Source organism: Geotrypetes seraphini, chromosome 18 (assembly GCF_902459505.1).
Source record: "Geotrypetes seraphini chromosome 18, aGeoSer1.1, whole genome shotgun sequence".
Taxonomy (NCBI): Eukaryota; Metazoa; Chordata; class Amphibia; order Gymnophiona; family Dermophiidae; genus Geotrypetes; species Geotrypetes seraphini.
The window spans coordinates 28,802,128-28,828,341 of NC_047101.1; the positions used below are offsets into that span (position 1 = coordinate 28,802,128).

The 26,214-nt window shown below is 43.7% G+C and overlaps 1 protein-coding gene across 3 annotated transcripts in view; it reads left to right on the plus strand.

The window, feature by feature from the left end:
• KCNIP1 (potassium voltage-gated channel interacting protein 1) overlaps positions 1-26,214 on the plus strand; it is a 669,345-nt gene that overhangs the window by 499,892 nt on the left and 143,239 nt on the right. The gene's annotated exons all lie outside the window — the stretch shown is intronic.

The window sequence follows — 26,214 nt, forward strand, 5'->3', positions numbered from 1 at the left end:
AAACCATCTTGTCATTTGTGGGATACACAGACTGTAAAAGTCTACCCGGTACTGTACTCATAGAAACAGAAACACAGAAAAATGAAGGCTGATAAAGACCATATGGCCTAAGGTTACCAGATTTTACTTTAGTAAAATGCAGACCACTAGACCCGCCCCCAAGCCTGCCCAGTTCCATCCCCGCCCCATAGTCCCACCTTGGCCCAGCCCTTTCTGCCTGCTCTCATCAAGCAGGAGGGCATCCACGCATGTGATGTGATAATGTCATGCACACTCAATGTCATCGCGTAGCATCCACGCATGCGCGGATGCCCTCCTGCAGGACACGATTTCAAGGAAGCTTTTCAATACCTGGACAAAGCGCCGGGTTTTTAAAAGCAGTCTAGGGAAATCTGGACATCTGATAACCCTAATATGGCCTATCAAGTCTGCCTAACCACACTTTCTAGTATCCTTTCCTCTCCCTTAGCAAACCAACATATTTGCCCTAAACGTTCTTGAATTCAGATACACTTTTTGTCTCCAGCATCTCACCAGGAGGCCATTCCAAGCATTCACCACCCTTTCTGTGAAAAAGTTTTCTGAGGTTACTTTTGAATCTATTCCCTTTCACCTTCATCCTATGCCCCCCTCATTCCAGAGTTTCCTTTCAATTGAAAGAGACTTGCCTCTTGTGCATTTATGCCACATAGGTATTTAAATGTCTCTATCATATCTCCCTTATCCCATCAGTCCTCCAAAGTATACATATTGAGATCTTTAAGTTTGTCCTTGTATGCCTTATGACAAAAACCACTGATCATTTTAGAGCCTTACTCTGGACCAACTCCATCCTGTTTATATCTTTTGAATCTCCAGAAATGTACACAGTATTCTAAATTAGGTCTCACTAGTCTTATACAGGAGCAAATCTTACCAGACAGCCCTTCAGCAATATCATTTACAAAAATGTTAAAAAGAACAGGCCCAAGAACCAAACCTTGAGGCACACCACTGGTAGCATCCCTTTCCTCAGAGCAATCTCCATTGACCACTACCCTCTGTCGCCTTCCACTCAACCAGTTCCTGACCCACTCCATCACTTTGGGGCCCATACCAAATGCACTCAGTTTAATTGGATACCTGTGTGCAATACTGTCAAAGGCTTTGCTAAAATCTAAATACACCACATCTAGCACTCTCCCTCTACCTAATTCTCTGGTTACAAAGAAATTGATCAGATTTGTCTGAGAAGACCTGCCTCTAGTGAATCTAAGTTGTTTCAGGTCCTGTAATCCACTGGATTCCAGAAACGTCACTATTCTGTTTTAAAAGTGATTCCATTCATTTACTTACCACAGAAGTTACACTTACTGGTCTGTAGTCCCTACTTCTTCCTTACTTCCACTTTTGTGGAGAGGGACCAAATCCACTATTCTCCATTCCACTCAGGTTCCAAATTACTGGAGTTTCCATCGTAGCCCTCCCCATCCCATCCTAAACTGGTCTGATAGCCTCTTTGTTATTTTCTACTCTTCCCTTTCTGTCTGAGCAGCAATTAGTTATGATCAGTAACCACATGGCTTGTTGAAAACACAAAATTCAATGCCAAAGCTGCATTACTAATGGGGCGAAATTAGGATTTCTATTTACGCAGTCTGGGGCAATGTCTGGGGCAATATGCTCCAATAATACAGTAAAAAATACCAGGTTGGGAGTGATTTTCTTTTACAAGGCTATGCACAAATAACATGCAAATCATATGCATGCTATTTGGGCGAAGTAGTTGTGTGAAAGTGGGGAGGAACTATGCCTGGCACCTGCTCAGAAGAGCAATCGCTAGGCACAGCTCCTCCTGCAATGTAGCAGCCATTCTCCTCCTCTGCCCAGCTAAGGTGGTTCTGGAGCTGTGATCTGTTAAGAGCCGGCAGAGGTGGGGTTACCAGACGTCCGGATTTTACCAGATATGTCCTCCTTTTCAAGTACATGTCCGAGGGTCTGGCCGGCCTTTCAAAACCCAGCACTTTGTCCGGGTTTTGAAAAGATTCCTTCTAAATCGCTTAGGCAGGAGGAACTCCGCACATGCACAGATGTGATGCGATGATGTGGAACTGGGCAGGCCTGGGGGTCTGGATTTTACTAAAGTAAAATCTGGTACCCCTAGGCAGAGGGGAGGCTGTCGGCTTAGCTCATTCAAGGTTTCCCCTGCCAGCTTCAGAGATCCAGCTTATCAGGACTTCCCATGCTGGCTAGCCACAATCAGCTGATTGAGGCTTCCCCTGCCGACTCTCAGCTGATTGCAGCTCTGGTACCACCATCAGCTGGGCAGAGGAGAATGGTGGGTGAAGTCTTTTTGGGGGGTTGGGGAGGGCACAGCTGTTGTGAATGTGTTGTGTGAGTTACACAACACACCCAAAACAGCTACTAGCAGCTCTAGAGTTGACGGAAAATTGCAATCATAAAAGGGGTGTGTTCCTTTTAGTGCATCACAAGGAGAACTCATTAGAATACTGATGAGCTCCTTGTAATGCATTTGCATAGGGTCTCGGTGACTGCTACGAGGATTGAGAGCAGCCACAAAGAACCCTTTTGAACTTCAGGAGGAGAGTTTCCATTCCAGTAAGACTGCTTTAATGAGTTTTGTCACAGAAACCTTTTGAGCATTGGGTCCTGGTTGGGTATGAACAGAAGAACATAAGCAGTGCCTCTGCTGGGTCAGACCAGAGGTCTGTCACGCCCAGCAGTGGAAATTGCTGGTGTCTGCATAACTTCCTTAAGAAGATTTTTCAGCATAAATAGTTCACTGTTAGATGGTTAGAAAATCCTTGAAGTACTATAAGAGTTGTATTATGCAGTCTGGCATTACCGGATGGCAAACAAATGTTGTAAGCATTACTGACAGGACTGTGTCTGAAAGGAGAAATTGATCTCAGCAGTACACACATAATATACTGCACCGAACAATGCTTAGTGTGCTGCATGCCGACAGCAAGGTACTTCTTGTCGACTCTAGAAATAGCCAATTGATTTTCTTTGCTTTTTTCAGCTCCAATGAAGAGTTTTAGCCTTGAGTGACCCTTTCATGTACAGGATATACCATATGCTTTAAACTTTAATGGTACTTGTTCGACTTTTATTGGGACACAGTGCTACAGACAAACTGATCTCTAACTCTGCTCCTAAGTCCATGACTTTATGGCTTTTAAATGGATCTTTCCCCACTTTTACCAAAGAGAGACAGTTTTCTTCTTTTATACCAGGACTGCTGGATTTTCTCAGATGTTGCTTGGTCTTTATCTGCTGCTTATTTTGCTGTTGTCTTTTCCTTTCAAAGAAGATCTCTCCAAAATAATAGACATTTGAAGACAAAAGTTAAACTGAACCCCCAGGAAGCCAGACTTTGTATATAGTGCAACACCAGAGAACGAGAGAGTGATGCGTGTCCCCCTGTACTGTGCAAAATAAGCGGAGAGGCCTAGGAAAAGTTCAAAAGAAGCAGCATTTGAGGTTTGAAGGGAGTCTAGAATTCGAGATTAGGGTCCCGGCCAATGTTCCCTCTAAGGATTGATGAGGTGTGTGCAAAAAAAAATATGCATGAGCGACAAGTTACATATTCCACAAATTTATGAGCAGGCACGGAGGATGCATTTTTAAACAAATGTAGTTTATCCTTGTACTCCTTATGTATTTTTAATCATCTATGGATATGTTTGTATGTTTATTGTTCAAATGGTTTTATTTATTTCCCAAAATTTATTTTTGTTATACGCATTGAAAATATTTGATATTGCGTTTAAATCAAAATCTCAATAAACTTGAAACGAGTGCCCGTGAGATTGTGGGAGGGTTAAATACTCAAAACTTAGAAAAATAACAATTTACTTAAAGTTTTTGCTTTGCCAGATTTCTGGTATCTTTATATACAGTGGCATACCTAGCATATGTAACACCCGGGGCCCATCATTTTTTGGCACCCCCCCCCCCCATCTGTACGAAAAACATGATTTTTAGTAACAAGCCACACGTCACACATGAGTACCTAGGAAAAGGCAGCATCTTACATATTGCAGTGAGCAGTACATCAATACACCCATTGAAAAACTAAACAAGCCAGACCAGCACAGATCAATCCTACACCGTCAATCCTAACAGAAAACTATGTCTTTCGAACACACAGAACACAGAAAACACCTTCGCCTAGTATGGAATATGTCTTCACAAACTAACCCCTCCCCCTTTTACAAAACTGTAGTGTGGATTTTAGCCACGGTGGTAACAGCTCTGACGCTCATAGAATTCTGAGCATCAGCGCTGCTACCACCATGGCTGGCGCTAAAAAACACTCCACAGTTTTGTAAAAGGAGGGATAAAATAGAAATACACAGCTTCAATGCTCTAGCTCAGGGGTGCCCAAACGTTTTGGGCTTGCAAGCTACTTTAAAATGACCAAGTCAAAATGATCTACCAACAATAAAATTAAAAAACACAAAGCACACTATACGCTGAGAAAATGTTAATTATCGTTCCTATTCTGGATTTTTTTCAAAGAGATCAAGGCAGATGACTCTATGCATTGTCACCTCAATAACAACCATAAAAAAATAGACAAATATACCCCCCTCCCTTTTTATTAAACCACAATAGCAGTTTTTAGCGCAGGGAACTGCGCTAAATGCCCAGCGCTGCTCTTGACGCTTATAGGCTCCCTGCGCTAAAAAACACTATTGCGGTTTAGTAAAAGGGGGCCATAGTGCAAAATATAGACAACATATATAAATTCAGACACATTTTGATCACTAAATTTAAAATAAAATTATTTTTCCTACCTTGTCTGGTGATTTCATGAGTCTCTGGTTGCACTTTCATCTTCTGACTGTGCATCCAATCTTTCTTCCCTTCTTTCAGCCTGTATGCTTCCTCTCCTCCAGACCTCATTCCCTCCCCCAACTTTTTCTTCCTCTCTCCCTGCCCTTTCTTTCTTTTTTCTCTCTTGATGCCCCCTTTCTTTTTTTCTGTTTCCCTTCTGTCTCCCTGCTTGCCCCCTTTCTTTCTCCCTACCCTCCACAAAGCTACTGCTGCCACCATCGGGGGAAACAGGCCCCAAAGCCACCACCGCGGCTGCCCCAAGCTCTCTCTGCTTCCCACCGGGCCGACCAGCAATCCCGCGACGTCAATTCTGCCGTCGGAGAGGAAGTTCCGCCCAGCCAGGCAGCGATTGGCTGGCCCGAACTTCCTCTCCGACTGCAGCCTTAGGGCGGATGCACAACCGGGGCGGACCTCCCCCCCCCCTTGGTACAACACTGAAGACATGGCAGCGGCTCCTCTCACGAATCCCCACCTGCGTCGGAAGTCCGATGCAGTCGGGGATCTTGAGAGGAGCCGCCGCTGCATCTTTCAACTTTAAAATAGAGGCCGCCGCCGCCACTTCCTCTCACCTCCGCCCGCCCTCGAGTGAGCAACAGGAGAAAGCGTATGAGCGACGCCACTGAAAATAGTGAGCGATCGCTCATGCGCTCACCTTAGAGGGAACACTGCCCTATGACAAAGGGGGTTAGAAGGCCTAGCCGGAAGACCACTTTTTATTTGGCATTCTTAAGGATACCCTAGGAGGGGAGGATGAATTGGTCAGGAATGAGTAGTTTGTAGGACCATAAGCTCCCGGGGCAGGAAGCTAAATTGTGGACTTTCTAAGAGAAGGTAAGATTAGTTTAGAGGTAACATAGTTTTAAGGCAGGGTATATGTGTCTGAGGAAACAATGGTGAATGGAACAGGGTGTTAAGTGTCCTAGGAGTCCTCAGAATCCCCAGGAAGTCAGCCAAGGAGCAGGAGGAAGTCACAGAAGGCCAAAGCCCTAGGAGTTGCACTACTTTTACGTATCACTTTTATAGCACTGCCTGACATATGCAGCACTGTACGTTAAACATATAAGAGGAAATCCCTGCTCAAGAGGGAATGATAAAACTGACATTGGTAAGAGTTAGGAGTTAAAAGCCACAGATGGAACTTGTTATACTGACTCAGGCAGTCTGTTCAGGCATATGGCGCAGCAAGATAGAAGGGATGGAGTCTGGAGTTGGTAGTAGAAGAGAAGGTTACAGATAAGAGACATCCAATGAATGGAGTTCCCAGGGAGGAGTCAGTGGCATAGGCATAGGAGGCGCCCCTCACTCCTTCCTACCCCCCATTCTACACTTGCGCTCTCCCTCCCCCCCTGTACCTCTTAATCTTCACTAGTGCGAGTGGCTTCTGCAAGCATGTTCCTTGCACCAGCGTTGGATTTCCTCTGACATCACTTCCTTTCAGAGGGGAACCAGGCTGGTGCAAGCAACAGACAGATGTTGCTAGCACTAGTGAAGATAATATGGAGGTACGGGATGGGGAAAGGTGGCATGGCATGTCAGGGTGGGGCAGAGAGGTGCCAGCAATCCCACTAACTTGGTGCCCCACTGCACAACTGGGAAGAGTATAGGGAGAGAGATACCGAAGAGCTGTAGAATATATGCACTTGTGAGTCAATAAGAGGAGTTTGAACTGTATGTGGAAATGGATAGGGAGCCAATGAAGTGACTTGAGGAGAGGGGTAATGTGAGCATAACAACACTGGCGGAATTTAAGTTGTGCAGCAGAATTTTGAATGGATTGAAGGGGAGAGAGATGGTTTGGTGGAATACCTGTGAGAAGCAAGTTGCAGTACCATATTTTCATGCATATAACGCGCGCGTTATACACGATTTTACAAACTGTGCATAACCTTGCGCGTTATACGCGTGAGCACGTTGTACAATTTTTTTTACATAGTTCCCCCCCGACGTCCGATTCCCCCCCCCCCCCGCAGGACCGCTCGCACCCCCACCCCGAAGGACCGCTCGCACGCACCTGCACCCCCACCCCGAAGGACTGCTCGCATGCACTCCCACCCGCACCCGCACCCCCACCCTGAAGGACCGCTCGCACCCCCACAGCCTCCCGACCCCCCCCCCCCCATCATGTAGACGCTCCTACCGGTGTCCTGCTGCTTCCTCTTGGCGGTCCCGGCCCTTCTGTGAGCCCTGCGCCTGCGCTGCTTCCTCTTCCGGCGGTCCCGCCCTTTCTCTGACGCTGGAGTATCACGTGCTAATCCCACACTAATACTGTAAATTAATACATGGTAATGAGGCTGCACTGATTCATGCTCCGCTCTCTACCCCTAGTCATGCCCCTTCAGAGAAAAAGAAAACTTTTTTTAGCATTGGACTTTTACAGCAGGATGTATCAGTGAATCCTGCAGTAAGACCTTTTAAGCCCTTTGTATTTGGCACAGTACAGAGGAATATGCATCAGTGTTTCTCTTTTTATTTATTGAATTCAGAGTCTCGCTTCTTGAGGGTTCAGTTTAGCTTTTGTCTACATACTTCTATTTTTAGTTTGTAGTTGCTTCTTCTTTACTGGATGAGAGTCTATCTGTGTTCTGCATGTCTGAAACAGACATGGTTTTCTCTTCTGTTAGTACTAACTATCTGTATAGGAATGACCTGTACTAATTTAACTTGTTTAGTTTTTCATTGAGTGCATTGATGTTCTACTGCCTTCCGCAATGTTCATTGTGCCGCCTCTTCTATCACCAGTGTCTAGATCCAGAGCTTTATTTCCCATATGACTCACATTTGCGTACACAGCTTTCCACAGACAGATCTTTTTTCCCCATTTTCCATCCAGTCTGCCCTATGATCTATTCTCCAGTTTAATAATGATGTACAACACCTTGAGTGAATGTTTTGAAAAGGATATCAATCTGTCATAATAAATAGATAAATGAAAAGGCATTTTATCCACGTTTTCATTGTCATCAGGGTATATGAATCAATGTAAATTGATTTCCTTTTTTATATAATTTGCTGCAAAATGTTTATTTGGATATGGATTTTTTTCATTGCTAGTCATATTTTCTTGATTTATAATCAAGCATTTTTCATTTTAAGAAGATATTTGTAGGGAAAGGAGCTATTTCTTCTCACAATATAACAGGTAATGGGAGATCACCGGTTAGGAGGGTTCCTATTTGGTTGTCTCATAAGAACATAAGAATAATAGTGAGGACACAGAAGGATTGCGAAGACCTACAAAGAGACATATATATGCTTGAGGAATGGGGTGTGAAACGGCAAATGAGGTTCAACAATGCATGTCGGTAACAAAAATCATATGCACGAATACAGGATGTCCAGTGCTTTACTTGAAGAGACCCCCCAGGAAAGAGATTTGGGAGTACTTGTAGACAAGTCAATGAAATCGTCCGCGCAATGCGAGGCAGCGGCAAAAAGGGCAAACAGGATGCTAGGAATGATTAAGAAGGAGATCACGAACAGATCTGAAAAGGTTATCATGCTGTTATAGTGGGCCATGGTATGCCCCACCTGGAATACTGCATCCAACACTGGTCGCCGTACATGAAAAATGACATAGTATTACTCGAAAGGGTCCAGAGAAGAGCAACAAAAATGGTAAAGGGACTAGGGGGAGTTGCCGTACAACGAGAGGCTAGAGAAACTGGGCCTCTTCTCCCTTGAAAAGAGAAGACTGAGAGGGGACATGATCAAAACATTCAAGATATTGAAGGGAATTGACTTACTGGAGACAGAAATATTGTTCACCTCTCCAAGGTGAAGAGAGCAAGAGAGCACTCGCTAAAGTTAGAAGGGAAACGATTCTGTACAAACGTAAGGAAGTTATTCTTCACCCAGAGAGTGGTAGAGGTCTGGAATGCTCTTGCGGAGGCTGTTATAGGGGAAAGCACCCTTCAGGGATTCAAAACAAGGTTGGATAAGTTCCTACTGGAACAGAACATGTGCAGATAAGGCTAGACTCAAATAGGGCACTAGTCTTTGTCCTAAGGACTGCCGCGTGAGCGGACTAATGGGCACAACAGACCACTGGTCTGACCCAGCAGTGGTAAATCTTATATTCTTAATAGCTTTACTGGGTCAGACCCATGGTCCATCAAGCCCAGTAGCCCGTTCTCACGGTGGCCAATCCAGGTCACTAGTACCTGGCCAAACCCAAAGAGTAGAAACATTCCATACAGAATCCCAAGGAATAGCAAGATTCTAGAATCCCACAGAGAATAGCAACATTCCATGCTACCAATCCAGGGCAAGCAGTGGCTTCCCCCATGTCTTTCTCATTAACAGATTATGGACTTTTCCTCCAGGAAATTGTCCTAACCTTTCTTAAAACCAGCTATGCTATCCGCTCTTATCACAACTTCTGGCAATGCGTTCCAGAGCTTAACTATTCGTTGAGTGAAAAAATATTTCATCCTATTAGTTTTAAAAGTTTTTCTATAACTTCATCAAGTATCCCCTAGTCTTTGTAATTTTTGATGGAGTGAAAAATCGTTCCATTTGTACCCATTCTACTCCACTCGGGATTTTGTAGACTTCAGTCATATCTCCCCTCAGCCATCTCTTTTCCAAGGTGAAGATTCCTAACCTTTTAGTCTTTTCTCATACAAAAGGAGCTCCATCCCCTTTATCATTTTGGTCACTCTTTGAAACTTTTCCAGTGCCACTATATCTTTCTTGAGATAAGAAAACCAGAATTGAACACAATGCTCCAAGTGAGGTTGTACCATGGAGTGATACAGAGGCATTATAACATTCTTAGTCTTGTTAACCATCCCTTTTTCAAATGATTCCTAGCATCTTGTTTGCTTTTTTGGCCATCGCCACACATTGGGTGGAAGGTGTTACTGAATTCTCTACAATAACACCCAGATACTTTTCTTGGACACTAACCCCCAAGGTGGACCCTAGCATCCGGTAACTATGATTTGGGTTATTCTTCCCAATGTGCATCACTTTGCATTTGTCCACATTTAATTTCATCTGCCACTTGGATGTCCAATTTCCTAAGGTCTGCCTGCAATTTTTCATACTCTGCATGTGTTTTAACAACTTTTAACAGTTTAGTGCAGGGATCTCAAAGTCCCTCCTCAGGGGCCGCAATCTAGTCGGGTTTTCAGGATTTCCCCAATGAATATGCATGAGATCTATGTGCATGCACTGCTTTCAATGCATATTCATTGGGGAAATCCTGAAAACCCGACTGGATTGCGGCCCTCGAAGAGGGACTTTGAGATCCCTGGTTTAGTGTCATCTACAAATTTAATCACCTCACTTGTCATTCCAATTTCCAGATCATTTATAAATCAGTTAAATGGCACCGGTTCCAGTACAGATCCATGTGGCACTCCACTGTTTATTCTCCTCCATTGAGAAAATTTACCATTTACCCCTACACTCTGTTGTGTATCCGATAACCAATTTCAAAGTGAAGATATATCCAATAACCCTCTCCATGGTGAAGAGAACGAGAGGGCACTCACTAAAGTCAGAAGGGAAAAGATTCCATACAAATGTAATGAAGTTCTTCTTCACCCAGAGAGTGGTAGAAATCTGGAATGCTCTTCCGGAGGCTGTTATAGGGGAAAGCACCTTTCAGGGATTCAAGACAAGGTTGGATAAGTTCCTACTGGAATAGAACATACATAAGTAAGGCTAGACTCAAATAGGACACTGGTCTTTGACCTAAGGGCCGCTGCGTGAGTGGACTGCTGGGCACGATGGACCACTAGTCTGACCCAGCAGCGGCAATTCTTATGTTCTTAATCCACATCTCAACTTTGCCACCTATCCCATGACTCTTTAATTTTCTCAGGAGCCTCTCATGCGGAACTTTGTCAAAAGCTTTCTGAAAATCTAGATACACTACATCAACTGGCTCACCTTTGTCCATATGTTTATTCATACCTTCAAAGAAGTCAAGCTAATTAGTGAGGCAATATCTCCCTCAGCTGAACCTATGCTGACTCATTAAATCATATTTCTCTACATGTTCCACAATTCTATTTTTTATAATTGTTTCCACCATTTTGCCTGGCATTGAAGTCAAGCTTACCGGTCTGTAATTTCCTGGCTCTCTCCTGGTGAGAACTGCACAGCACTTTCAGGAGTTTCAATCATCTCCACGTCCATATTGTCAGGAAGGCTGGTGCTCTCCCCTAAGCCTTATCCCTTGAAAGCATTAGGCTTGCTTTTAAGTTCCCTCTCAAGGGTGTAATGGGATACTGCCTTAAAAGGATTCCCTTTTCTCTTATAAGTCTCAGCTGTGTGGGCCTGGCTCTGATGTTCACTTCTGTAGGCTCAGGTGTTGCTTTTTTCTCTTTCCCTTGGGAAACTGAAGCCCAAGGTTTGGTCTGGCAACTACCTCTCTCCTGTTACTTTGTGAACCTTTACTTTTGACCATCTCTTTTGTAACCTGGTGTAGTGAGGGGGGCATCAGCACCTTTCCTCCTCTCCACCCCTTTGTACCTCTAACTCTTTGCCAACATGAGCAGCATCTCTAACCTGCTACCCGCACCGGCCTTGGCTCTCCTTATGATGTCACTTCATGGTCCCACAACCAGGAAGTGACTTCAGAGGGAGAGCTGAGACCGACACGAGAAGCAGGTTGGAGATGTTGCTCCTGCCGCAAAGAGTTAGAGGTACAAAGGGGTGGAGAGGAGGAGAGGTGCTGACGCCCCCTTCACTACACCAGGTTGTCTTGTGTGTTATCTAGTTTGTAAGCAACACACTACAAGTCATTTTTGCAGTACGGGAGAAACATCCGGAACTGTTGCACAGTGCCATGACAATTCTTTCAAGGATTTTAACAGTTAAACATACTCATTACATCTTTGTTAATAAAACAATGATTTCAAATGCCATGCTTTTTGCTTCTCCCCTACCAGAGACTCCTGCACTCATCTCTCATCTGGTGGCAACATTAAGAAATACATGTCACACACTTTCAAATGTATATATTAGATTTCCATATTTGTTCATTTTTGAGAAAAAAATAATTACCATGACTTATGAATCAACCCTTGAATATCATCCATGCCACAACTTAGCTACTTTGAATTAGACTATGCTCTGTTTGCTGGGATTGTAAAGAGGTCCTATTGATTGCTGATTTAGGGTAGCTTATAAACCCCAAAAGCATTAGTACTCAGAGGCAAAAGGAACAAAAATCAGTGAAAGTGAATGTACTTTATGTACTGAGTTGTTCAGTAGAAATTAGATGGAAGAAAGTTGGATTCTCTCTGGATTGTACTGCAGTGCAGTTGCACAAGTTCATCAAATGCTCATTACATAGATCTTCACAGCTGCAATAGGGCACTTCATGTTTGGCTTTATCAGATACTGAAGATTATTTTCTCTGTATTTTTTTTTTAATGTTCTCTGTGTTTTGCAGCAGAGAATAGTGAATTACAGCTTTAGTTTTCCCATTGTGAATCTTAGAATGACCTTTACTGTTAGGCTGGGACCCTGAAAGAGCAAATCTATACCCAGGACACTCAGATTTACCTATGTATTACACATATTCATGTTTAGAAGGCTTGCATTGGTGCACGCATGTTTACACTTACACATGCCCACTTAACTTACACAGCGCACATTTGCAAAGGGATAAGCACAGGGTTAAAGCCAGTGTTTCTCCTCCCCCTAACTCCCAACCACCAGCTGGCCAGCATCTCATTTCACCTTCTCCTCTAGCATCTCTGTATCTCTCACCTCTCTCCTTCCGGACCACTGCCAACACCACCTTACCTCCTCTCAGCTGCTGGTCCCAAGCTTAAAAAAGAAAGAATTCTGCATAGGCCCTGTGCTGAAGAGTCCCCTCCCCCCCAAGACAAGCAATATTCCTCATGGAGGGGACTAGACAAAGCAGCGATTCAGCAATGAGCTGTGCTTGCAGCCTGTCTTCTCTGGATTGGTGTGGGGGAAGGTGGGTGATGCAAGAGCAGTGCTTAAATTGAAGCCCCAGCAGTGGGAAAGCGAAGCCGATGCTGAACAAACGTATATGGTCTGTGTCCAGTATATGGCAAGACAGATCAGGGCAGGCTGGCGTTAGCTTTGATGGCGACTCTAGGAGTGGGGTGATGAAGCTGATTCTGGACAGACTTCTACAATATGGATCATATGATCCATATGGGTCAAGAGCAAGTATACATCTTATAGCACATTCCTATCATCTGAGTACAGGTCTTGCCTATCACAGGAGGAGGGGAAGACAAAGGGCAGGGGTAGACAATTCTGGTCCTCAAGAGACACTGGCAGGTATGAGATGGATTTGCATGCACTGCCTCCTTGAGATGCAAATCTATCTCATGCACATTTATTGTGGATATCCTGAAAACCTGACCTGCTTGTAGTTCTCAAGGACCGGAATTGCCTTCCCTTGTTATAGGAGAACTTAGCAAGTAAAATGAATAATTACTAGAATTTTGGTTCAAATGAATGTAACTGTTGGGCAGACTGGATTGACTATGCAGGTCTTTATCTGCTGTCCTTTATCTGCCGTCCTGTGTTACTATGTGGATGACTCTTCTTTGTATCACAGCCATGTCACCAGCCTCCAAATTCTGCCCCTATTTAGATTCTCTTCTAATAGTAGCACCTGGCTTGTCTCCTTTTCAGGCTGTCTCTTTTAAAAGCAGTGGTCAGGATCAGTGCATTGGCACCGAGGTTCTAGTGCATGAGAGAAGGCTAAAAAGAATGAAAGAGCCTTCAAATAAGTGTGATAAACTCATCAAGAGTGAGATGTATCTCCATTGTTATCATAAGAATGTAAGCGTTGCCCTGTTGGGTCCGATCATGGATCCATCTAGCCCAGTATCTTAGTTCCAACTGTGGCAGTCCAGGTCACAGATACCTTAGGATGATATAAGATATACTACACGGTATTTAATGGTGACCATTTGGAGGCCTCTTATATAGGGAGCAGCAAATTTAGAAAGCTGGTGGTGAAAACTAACAAGATATTCACCACCACAACCACACACACACAAGAATAGCAGCTTCCCCAATGGTAGCCCTGTGATGATAGCCTTTCCACATTAAATGCCTCCTGATTGCATCTCCATCCTCACACACAGCAAAGCCCCCATGCAACTATCCAACATATGGTACCTTCCCCTCAAGACCCAAATTCCCATGAGTATCAGAAGTTAGGATCCCTGGCAGACCTCCTCACTCACTTCCATCCATGATCCACTTCCTGGCCTTACCGGGGTCTCTGGTGTTTATGGGACTGGGAACATTGCCCACTCATCCCCAACTCAATGTTTGAGCTGCCAGACATTTAGCGGTGCAAGCTGTCACAGAAAGATTCAACATATAACCAAAACCCACTCATAGGCAACACAGCAAAGGGGAAAAAAAGAGATTTATTTTCTTCTCAACACAAGTCTATTCACTCACAGGCTTAAAGCAAAGTAAGTTCCCTTCTAATCCATAAGGGAAAACGGAAGAAAAAATGTCTCTCAAACAGCAGCTTGCCTTGTCCACAATTCAGCGTCCCTCCCCCAAAACACAGGAAGATTTTTTTCCCTCTGATATATAGGTTCAGCTTTGACAAGCACAGGAATAAAGCTTAGCTCCTTAGGACTTCCTGGGAGTTGACTCCAGTTAGTTCTGCAAGAGAGCAGGTGGCACTTTGAGTTAGTTTTCCCCTCCCCTTTTCAGGATTTCTCTCTCTCTCTCTGCCTTTCCTGTCCCTTTCAACTGTTTCCTGTTATTTTTTCCCCTCCCTCCCCCTTCCAGGGTAGTATACAAGTAGTCTTGTCTTGTAGTCTAGTTAACAGATCAAGTGAAACTCGACGGTGCAAAGTTGAGGGGGAGGGGTGGAGCACACTCACACACCCTGAGTGCCTTCTGTACTGCTCCCGCTCTGCCTCTGCTGCTGCTCCCGGTCCAAGTCAGGAGGTGGAGAGTAGAAGTTAACATTACAAAAAAGAATACTATTTAAATTCTACTGTATGTTATTTAAAGCCTTAAACAGAGACAGCCCAACCTACCTGAACAACAGCCTCATCCAAACCACCTCAATCAGACATAGAAAAACACACACCCCATTCACACACCCCTCGATCAAAGAAGTAAAATGGAAAAAATTATACAATGGCCTCCTGGCCACTCAAGCAGCTAAACTAGATAACCAAATCTACTGATAATGACACCAGACTACAATACGTTCAGAAAAGAAATAAAAACTACTCTTCAAGAAATTCCTGAAACAGCCATAACTTCAGAAAAGAAATAAAAACTACATTCTTCAAGAAATTCCTGAAACAGCCCTAACTTCAAACTTACCGTCCTTCCCCCCTCCTTCTTCCCGCCACACAAAAACTACATAACCTACTCTTTACCTCTCTAGAAAGGATAAATGTTCTTCCATTGTAACCCTCCGTTTTTTATCTCTTTTGTAATCTGCCTTGAACCGCAAGGTAATGGCGGAATAGAAATCTCTAATGTAATGTAATGTAAGTGTCCAGCAGGGGGAGTGTGATTTTTTTCCTTAGTCTGATTCTCACCTTGTAGGGAAGTAGCCTGCAGGGGAAGAGGTAGGGTTTTATAAACTCCCTCACAACGAGATATAAGACAATGTCATCTTGTGCATTGGGAACTGATTGAAAAAGGACAGAGAGTAGGACTACCGGTCCATGCCATGTTTGGGTGGCCAGTCCATCATTTTGCTGACTCCTCCCATGTCCAAAAGATCTTTATCTAGGCGTTTTTGACTTGGATAATTTTTTGGAAGAGAATGCGGTATAAAGATAGACGACTTGGTGGTTTAGACAATCAAACGGCTGGACGTAGAAGTAGACTATTCATGGAGAAAAAACATTTTGGACTTATTTTCGAGAATGGACTTTGGACGTTTCTGACTTTGGGTGACTAGCGTTCTAGGCCCAAAACAGACTTAAACATTTTTCCACATGTTTACTCTGGTTTTCATGTACCAATAAAACAAAATGAGCATTCTTTGATTCTGTATATGACTGAGTTTTGTGGGATCTAATTGGTTGGTAAATCCCCAGAACTCAAATGTTTCTCCTAGTGTGGCTAAATTTATCTTCCTAATTTCACATCTAAATTAAGTGATGTAGGTCTCTTTTTCTCAGTATATTCCATCTATTTGGTTATGTTTTATGAAACTTATTTTTTCTTACACCTCACCGGCTAGAAGAGTACACTAGCTGGAAAAAAACATGTACCCAGTCCCGGTAATGACTTTTTTCCGAGTGTCTGGCTGTTCTCCAGGACGTGCTGCTCTCTCATTCACTGGAGTAGCAGTGGCTTTTTGCCAGCACAACTTGCTTCTTTTGGATGCTGGCACACAACGTCCAGAACAGCATAGACATGGCTTTAAACTGAGGAGAAGGGGAAAGCCGATAGACAATCTGACATCGACACATCGGACAAGAGTATCAAACAAGGATACTGAGCTGGGAACATGTAAAAGAGGGCTCGAGACTGAGTGGGAATTTTTGGAAAAAGGACCCAAAGATGCAATACAGGGGCCCAAGGAACAAATGAAACTAAAGAGCAGGAAGAAGAGAGAACAGCAGGAGCCAGAGGGATATCCAAAAATGGGGAAGCAGGCTGAGGACGAGATAGACACACCACAGGAGGAGGATGAGGACAAAACAGACATACCACAGGAGGAGGATGAACGAAACGAGGCTCGGGGACTGGCAGCCCATGAGGGGGTCAGTAGGAGCACCAAACCACGAGGAAAACCAACAGGTAAGGTAAACAACTGGGACTTAAATTGCCTATACACTAATGCAAGGAGCCTAAGAACCAAAATGGGAGAGCTAGAAGTCATAGCCAGTAAGGAGGACCTAGACATAATTGGAGTCACAGAAACATGGTGGTCTGAGGACAACAATTGGGATATGGTCATACCAGGGTACAAGCTCTATAGGAGAGACAGGACATACAAGAAGGGTGGAGGAATAGCGCTATATATAAAGGACTCCATTCCTTCAACCAGGATGGAAACAACAGTAAGGGCGGATGGCTTGGAATCACTATGGGTTAAGCTACCAGGAGGAAATGGAGCAGACATAAAATTGGGACTATACTATCGCCCGCCAGGACAATCAGAAACAAATGACCAGGACCTGGAGGCTGAATTGAGGCAGGTATGCAAAAGCGGAAGGGTGGTGGTGATGGGGGATTTCAACTACCCTGGAATAGACTGGAGTATTGGACACTCAAACTGCACGAGGGAAACAAAATTCCTGGAGGCTATGAGGGACTGTTTCATGGAACAACTGGTCACAGAACCAACACGAGGAGATGCCATTCTCGACCTAATCCTCAACGGGCTAGGGGGACCCGCAAAGGAGGTGGTAGTACTAGCGCCACTAGGAAACAGCGATCACAACATGATCCAGTGCAAGCTAGCAATAGGAACATCAAAGGTGAAAAGAACCACAACGACAGCACTCAATTTCAGAAAAGGGAATTACGAGGCCATGAGGAAAATGGTGGGACAGAAACTCAGCAGCAACTCAGGGAAGATGGAGACCGTAGAAAAAGCCTGGTCCCTACTCAAGGGCACGGTGCACAAAGCACAGAACCTGTACGTCCCCAGGTTTAGGAAAGGGTGCAAAAAGAATCGAATAACAAATGCAGTGAAAAAGGCGATAAGGGACAAGAAAACATCGTTCAGAAAATGGAAAAAGGACCAAACCAAGGACAACCAGAAGGAGCACAAAAGACACCAAAAGGAATGTCACCGAGTGGTTAGGAAAGCAAAAAGAGAATATGAAGAGAGACTGGCGGGGGAAGCAAGAAATTTGAAACCATTCTTCAGGTACGTGAAGGGGAGGCAACCGGACAGGGAGGAAGTGGGACCATTGGATGATGGAGACAAGAAGGGAGTGGTAAAGGAGGAAAAAGAGATAGCTGACAGGTTAAACAAGTTCTTCTCGTCAGTCTTCACGAGAGAGGACACATCCAATATTCCAGCACCCGAGGAGATCATAAGTGGGGATCAGGATGAAAAGCTGGTCCAACTAGAGGTAAGCCAAGAGGATGTCCTCCGACAGATAGACAGACTGAAGAGCGACAAGTCACCAGGTCCGGACGGAATCCATCCAAGGGTACTAAATGAACTGAGAAACGAAATAGCGGAAACACTTCACCAAATATGTAACCTATTCTTAAAAACTGGGGAGATCCCGGAGGACTGGAAAATAGCAAATGTCACGCCCATCTTTAAGAAGGGATCAAGGGGTGACCCAGGAAACTACAGGCCGGTGAGCTTGACCTCGGTTCCGGGAAAGATGATGGAAGCACTGGTTAAGGACAGCATCTGCGAACACATAGAAAACAATGGACAGCTGAAGGCGAGCCAGCACGGTTTCTGCAAGGGAAGATCGTGCCTCACGAACTTACTGTACTTCTTTGAGGGAATAAACAGCCAGATGGATAAAGGGGAATCCATAGACATCATTTACCTTGAATTCCAAAAAGCCTTCGACAAGGTACCCCACGAACGGCTGCTTATGAAGCTGTGGACCCACGGGGTGCAAGGGGATGTCCACCGATAGATCAAACACTGGCTGGCAGGCAGGAAACAGAGGGTTGGAGTAAAGGGCCATTACTCAGACTGGCAATGGATCACGAGTGGAGTTCCACAGGGGTCGGTGCTGGGACCGCTCCTGTTCAATATACTTATTAACCCTTTCAGGACCAAGGGACATATTTGTCCCATAACTTTAAAATCCTATAAATTTTGATTGGGATAGTCTACAGTTCTAAATTTGATATGTACGGATTCCATATGATACTGCCTTTATGTAAACAAACTGGTTCCGACATTCATTCATTAGCGTCGTTGCCAGATTGACGAGAAGATTCACTTGCCACACTGTCCATAAGCCAGAAGTGTGATTTTTTTAAATAAAAATAATGATATTTCACAAAAAAAATCAATTTTTTGGCATCTGCAAGCCCTTTTTACCATAAAAATGTCGTCAAAACCACAAAAATTGGCCTACGATTCTTATGGTCCTGAAAGGGTTAACGACCTGGAGGCGGGAACAAAATGTGAGGTTATTAAATTTGCGGATGACACCAAACTCTGCAGCAGGGTTAGAACGGCGGAAGACTGCGAAGACCTGCAAAGGGACCTAACGAGGCTGGAAGAGTGGGCAAAAAAGTGGCAAATGAGCTTTAACATAGAGAAATGCAAGGTCATGCATGTAGGGAGAAAGAACCCGATGTTCAGCTACAAAATGGGGGGATCATTGCTAGGGGTAAGCAACCTTGAAAGAGACCTGGGGATGATGGTGGACACAACATTGAAAGCATCAGCACAATGTGTGACAGCCTCAAAGAAAGCGAACAAAATGTTGGGTATCATTAAAAAGGGTATCACGACCAGGACGAAGGAAGTCATCATGCTGCTGTATCGTGCAATGGTGCGCCCTCATCTGGAGTACTGTGTCCAGTACTGGTCGCTGTACCTCAAGAAGGACATGGCAGTACTTGAGGGAGTTCAGAGAAGAGCGACTAAACTGATAAAAGGTATGGAAAACTTTTCATACACTGACAGGTTGGAAATGCTGGGGCTATTCTCCCTGGAAAAGTGGAGACTTAGAGGAGACATGATAGAAACCTTCAAAATCCTGAAGGGCATAGAGAAGTTAGACAGGGACAGATTCTTCAGACTGTAGGGAATCACAAGTACAAGGGGGCCCTAGGAGAAATTGAAAGGGGACAGGTTTAGAACAAACGCTAGGAAGTTCTTCTTTACCCAGAGGGTGGTGGACACATGGAACGCGCTTCCGGAGGTTGTGATAGGCCAGAGCACGCTACAGGGGTTCAAGGAAGGTTTAGATAGATTCCTAAACGATAAGGGGATTGAGGGGTACAGATAGAAGTAGAGGTAGGTTATAGGAATAGTCAGGGACCACTTCACAGGTCATAGGCCAAATGGGCCGCCACAGGAGCGGACCGCTGGGCGCGATGGACCTCTGGTCTGACCCAGTGGAGGCAACTTCTTATGTTTGCTTTCAGTGCACTTTGCTCTTATAGAAGTGTCACAGCTTCTTTCTTTTCAGTGTTTGCACGAAGAGTAAAACAACTGCAATGATTTTTGAATAAGATTTTCAGCCACACAGCCATGGCTTGCTAGCCAGAGGTAATCTGGTACAGTGTCAGATGGTTAATGCATTTGGCTAAGAACCTGGAAAAGTGGGTTCAATTCCCACTGCAACTCCTCATCACCCTGGGCAAGTTGCTTCACTCTCCATTGCCCCAGGTACAGAACTTAGATTATGAGCGCACTAGGGACAGAAAAAATTACCTGCCTATAGTACATGTAAATCACTTTGATTGTACCCACAGAAAAACAGTATAACAAATTCATGGCCTCAACCCCCCCTCCACCCCCCCCACCCCCCACACACACACCTTACTTATGGGAAGAGTAGCAAAAATGTGTATTTTTTAAGGCATTATTAAGATGGACTTGAGAAAATCCACTGCTTATTTCAAGGATAAGCAGCATAAAATCTGTTTTACTCTTTTGGGATCTTGCCAGGTACTTGTGACCTGAATTGGCCACTGCTGGAAACAGATTACTTGGCTTGATAGACTTTTGGTCTTTCCCAGTATGGCAATTCTTATTTTCTATAACCTGTGCATAAATGTTTAAAATACTAACATACTGTATACGCATATATGTGTCAGCATGCCACCTAAAATACCCGCTGAATTTACATAGCATGAGTACTGTAAGACTGCTGCTAGGGGTCGCTGTGCCCATTTAGAGGCTAGACCAGCAATGGTCAGGAGCAAGTGGGCATCACTTCTGCCCAAGTGCCCCCTCCCCATCAGGGTGCTTTAAGATTGGGGAAGGGCCTACAGGCGTAGCATGGCAAGGTGGGAGTAGGAGCTCAGGCTAGCACTGATTTATTTAATTCATTTTTTAGCCTGTTGTCCCCAAAGAGCTCAGAATGGCTTACAGGTTAAACGTACATATTATATAGTTAACACGTTACAATTTGCTATTGTTATCCTTAACAGTGCATGTTTTTTCAATACAGGTTTTTATTCTAATGTGACCCATTGGGATCTAGTCCAATGTACATTTCTTTGTAATTGATTTGTCCTCTTGATAGCCTAAGGCAGTGTTTTTCAACCTTTTTACATCTATGGACCGGCAGAAATAAAAGAATTATTCTGTGGACCGGTATCAGTCCGTGGACCGGCGGTTGAAGAACACTGGGCTATGTCGTAGGCCAGATCCCGCCCATCTCTACCCAATCTCTACCCCAGACCCCGCCCCCATAATAATACTATTTGTAACACTATTTTTTCCATTCATTTTTCACAGATACACAATATAATCTTATTAACAACACATAATGGTTAACCACAAAATTAAACTACACAAAGCACACTGACAGCAGATGTAAATTCTCAAAATTGACATAATTCAATCACTAAATTCAAAAATAAAATCATTCCCCGCTACCTTTGTTGTCTCCCTCCCTCCATGCTATGCCTTACCTTCTGGCCTGCTCCCACCTGGCCATTTTATGCCACCCCCAGTATTATCTTGAGACCGGCTCCCTCTTCCTCACTGATGCAGTGCACAAAGCTGTGAGCAGCAGCTTCTTGCATGTCCCGTGCCTCATCTGGAAGCCTTCCCTCTGACGTTGAAACGTCAGAGAGAAGGCTTCCGGTTCAGGTGCAGGATGCGTGTAGGAGCCATTGCCCATGGCTTTGTGCACTGAATCAGTGAGAAAGAGCAAGCTGGCTCGAAGATAACGCCGCATCGATCGCACCGTGTACTGGTGGTTGAAGAACACTGTTTTGGGCCTGATGCACATGCAGGCCCTGGGGACCGGCAGGAAATTTGTGTGGGCCGGTGGTTGAAGAACACTAGCCTAAGGGACATGACATATACCTAGTGTAACTCCATCATTGTCCTTAGGCCAGGTTTTAGTAATCAGGAATATGTTCCAGTTTTTATCTGTGAGGTGATTTAGCATGATGCCTTTCTTCTTTACTGGTCTGGCATTTATGAGGGTGATAGATAGGTTTTTAGTTGTGGGGGTGTATGAGGAAATGGGGATTCCTCTCAGGCTGTGTTGGGAGGGTTTTTTGGGTCAGCATATCTGCCCTGATCGATGACTGGGATCTTGTTTCAAGGGGAGGGAGGGGGGACAGGGACCAAACAGAGGGAGGTGATCAAAGGGGCTGAAGCATCTCTTTCTAGTTATGCAGGTCCTGATTGAATGCCGGCTGAGATCCAGACAAGGCCCACAGCAGTCAGAGTTTAAAAAGCACTGGCTGCTGCAGGCTAACTATTGACCAAATACTGTCCTTTTCTTCTGTAGAGAACACCCCAATCTCTTAACATGCTCCCCAAGGAAAATGAGCTTTTCTAAATATAGTCATTACGGTAACTGAAGCATTATTGTTATACTGAGAGACCACTTATACGATCGACTTGTCTTTTAAGTATAAAAAAGAAATCCCTCTGCTCAACTTGTCTATCAAGATTTATAAATAATTTGTTTATAATGCATTTTAATGTCTTTACTTTAGAAAGACAAATTTTAGCCTTCTACAAAGATAAGTCATAAATCTTCTCAAGTCAATCAATAACTTTTAATGTTGGGGTTTCAAGGCCCAAATTAATGTAACTTTGCTTATCAATGACACCAGTCCACCCATGCTGTGAAAACTGAAAAGTAAACCCAACTTGTGTTGCAAGAACCTATTAAGAATCTCCTCTAAATAATCATCATTCCAATTTTGGTGCTAAAAGTAGAGAAGTGGAACAACTAGTATCTGTGAGGTTGTGCTATACGTCAGCAGACTCTGTAAATGATGATTTCAGCTGATTCAAGTGACAATCTCTGCCTGAGCATCCCTCAAACCTCTATAAAAAAGTATGAACAAGCAGTTATTCCATGTATTCCTTCTAGACAGGTGGACTGACCATTGGGACAATAGCTGTCAAAACTCAAAAGTGCTTGCACTCAGCTACAATTATTGGAGTTATGCTCTATGCCCTATTCTATAACATGTGCACCTAAAGCTCATAGCATGCAACTCCAAAGAGGGTGTGGCTATGGGAGGGGCATGGGCAGGTTGAGGGTGTATCCAGAAATTAGGCGTGGTTATAGAATACTTGCATTTGCGTGCGTCATGTTATAGAGGATTGGCGTTAAGAATGGATTGCTGAAGCATTGCTAAGACCAAGTCCTGACGCAGACTTTGTCCTGATGCAAAACATGTATGTTGACTCTGCATCTGGATATCAGTTTAAAGATAAGTGTCTTAACTCACATTTTTAAGAATATTTTGACAGAATTGTATTTTCTGAGATTGCCTTTCATTTCTCCAACTGAGATGTTACATGAGATATTGAAAATGCTAGAAGGATCACTCCCCCGTGGGGCCAATCTGGAGATAGGAATCAGCAACCAAACCTTGCCTCCGAGATGAATTAAACCTCTCCTGGGAGACCCCAGCCAGTCGGCTTTTCAAGATATCCCTAATTTATTTATTTATTTATTTCAATTTCTATCCCGTTCTCCCAGAAGCTCAGAACGAGTTATAAGTAGACATTCGCAATCGTTTGAAAACAGACTAATCATGACAACAAATAGGTTACAGTAGATAATAATAGAGCTTATTGTAGAGACCAGACTGGTCATAGCGAAGAGTACTAGGAGAAGTATATTGAGGAGGCAGTTTTTAATGGCCCAATTGGCGGAAGAGGAAGGTCTTTACTGCTCTGCGGAAGGTCATTAGTGAGTCTAGCAACCTGATCTGTGTGCGTAGTCGGTTCCATAGCTGAGGTAGGAAATGGCTGTAGTATCTTTTATATGCCGTACTCATTCGGAGGGATCTCCCTGCGGGAATGCTGAATCTTTGTTCTGCTTTGGAGCGGAGGGGGCGGTTAGTGGTGTATAGGCGTAGCTTGGATGCTATGTAGGCTGGGATTTTTTGGTAGAATCTCTTGTGTGTCATGACCAGGGCTTTGAAGATGCATCGTTTTTTGACTGGTAACCAGTGAGCTGCATAGAGTAATGGGGTCATGGAAGCTGAGGTTGTATAGGAGCCGAATTGCTAAGTTCTGGACTTTTTGGAGGCATTTTCGATCTATTGCAGCGATGCCATTGAATAGGGAGTTGCAGTAGTCTAGTCTAGAGTACGTAGTGAATATGCATTACCAAAATATCAATAAAATTTAGGACTTATCAAACCAATTCAATAGTTTTACGAATCAATAGATTAGACAACATATCCTATATTTAAATAGAAAACTATCCTTACAATAAATATACTATAAATATATTATTTTTAATATTCGTATTCTTTTTAATAATTTATCAATTTTCACGTATAAATTTAACACATACTAACACACAGAACCCCCCTACAATTCATACAAATAATCTATAAAAGCTTAATAACTGTTCATCGTTCAACGAAGGAATATTAGATATGTCCACATTGTGTCACAACTTATTCGAATTCCTCTGTATCCAGTTCAATACTTGCTGTATGAAAACCTCTACAAACTGTCCAAATTGCAGATAAAGATATAATTCCCCACAATCTGAGCTGGTTGTGTCCAATAAAATCACTTGCTTAACTCGAGACCGTGTTTCGCCTCACAGGGAGTCTTCAGGAGCTAATAGAGCTGAGGTTCCATCTAAGTCTTCATAATATCTTTACTTCAGAAGGCAATTCGGTAGGAGAAAATATCCAAACCAGGTTCACACTGACAATCTCATATACCAAAGTTTCAGGATATATTTATAGTATATTTATTGTAAGGATAGTTTTCTATTTAAATGTAGGATATAATGAATATGCATGAGATAGATTTGCTCTAAACCAGTGTTTCTCAGCTCGGTCTTGGAGTAGCCCCTTGACAGTCAGGTTTTCATGGTATCCACAAGGAATATGCATAAAAGAAATTTGTATATAATAGAGGCAGTGTATGCAAATCTAATTTATGCATATTCGTTGTGGATATCCTGAATACCTGACTGGCAAGGGGCTACTCCAGGACTGAGTTGAGAAACACTGCTCTAAACAACTCTTGGTGTTTAATGTAGTAAAAGAAGAAGGGTCAGTACCGACATGAAGGGGCAGCTGAGGAGAGTGCTTGTTAATATTGGTATTTTCTTTGATTGTTTCTCTCCTATCCCTGACTACATTTTACCTCAAATATTGTGAGTGAATGATATTTACTTTTTGTTTCTAATTGTAATTTCTTACTGGGTTTTCTTGATTCTTATTATCATAACACATTTGCTGACTGAATGTATTTGAAATTGATAAATAAAAAGTTTTCAGAAAACATTCATATAAAAAGAAGTCAGGCTCCTTGGCCAAATGCAATCTGAGACAACTGTGTCCTCCTCAAGTACTGCTGGAATTCAGAGAGATTGGATTCAAGTCAGAGCTCCGATGGAATAGAATTCCACAGCTGAGGTCCCACTGCTGAAAAGATTCATTTGGATATTGTCAAGAAAGCAGCTCCATGGTAAAAACTAAGAACTGAAGAGAGCAGCAAGACAGTGGTTGCCTGCAGTACAGAAATTGCTGGTCAAACACAGTTATGTGCATTTATGCTTGCTTGAGAGCAGGTATGTTATAACATAAATGTAGAAATCATCACTTCCCCAACACCATCTTTCCATCATGCCCAGTTTAACAATGAGGTAATCATATATGAATGTCCCTCTCGAAAGGAAATCTCAAGATGTGACAGCCAGCAAAACCCTTCTCTGCAATGAGAATGAGCAGAAAGCCATTAATGGATGTTTCCGGACCATTATTTCTAGCTGACTCCATCTCCGCTTCAAACTGGTTTGATCTCATTTCATGTGTCATGAGGGCAGAAGGCGGGAATGTGCTTCATTGGTCTGTTCAGCCCCGTCGACGGGAAGGCGGGAAGCAACTGTCACTTTCCCAGCGCCGCTGCTTGACCATGCTGCCCTCTGACGCGCCCAGGCGGAAACAGGAAGCGACGTCAGAGGGAAGCTTTGTCAGCAGCAGCGCTTGGAAAGTGACAGTTTCTTCCCCGCGGGCCCTGCTTATCGTCGATGGGGGATTTCCGTTGCTGCCCTCCTTCACGTGCCTCTTTCATCCGGCCCTGCAAGAGAGAGCTCCAGTTTAGGTGATGGAAGCAAATGTGCCTTTTTCATAGCCGAAATGAAGAAAAAATGGATCAGATCAAATTACAGGAGAAGCTGCAATATCAGAGATGAACTTATGAGCCTCCTGGATATTTGTGGCAAAAAGAAAAGAAAGTGCGAAGAAGCTGTTCTTGCTGCAGGCGTTCATTGGGTCAGTTGAAAGATGAAAGCAAGAGGA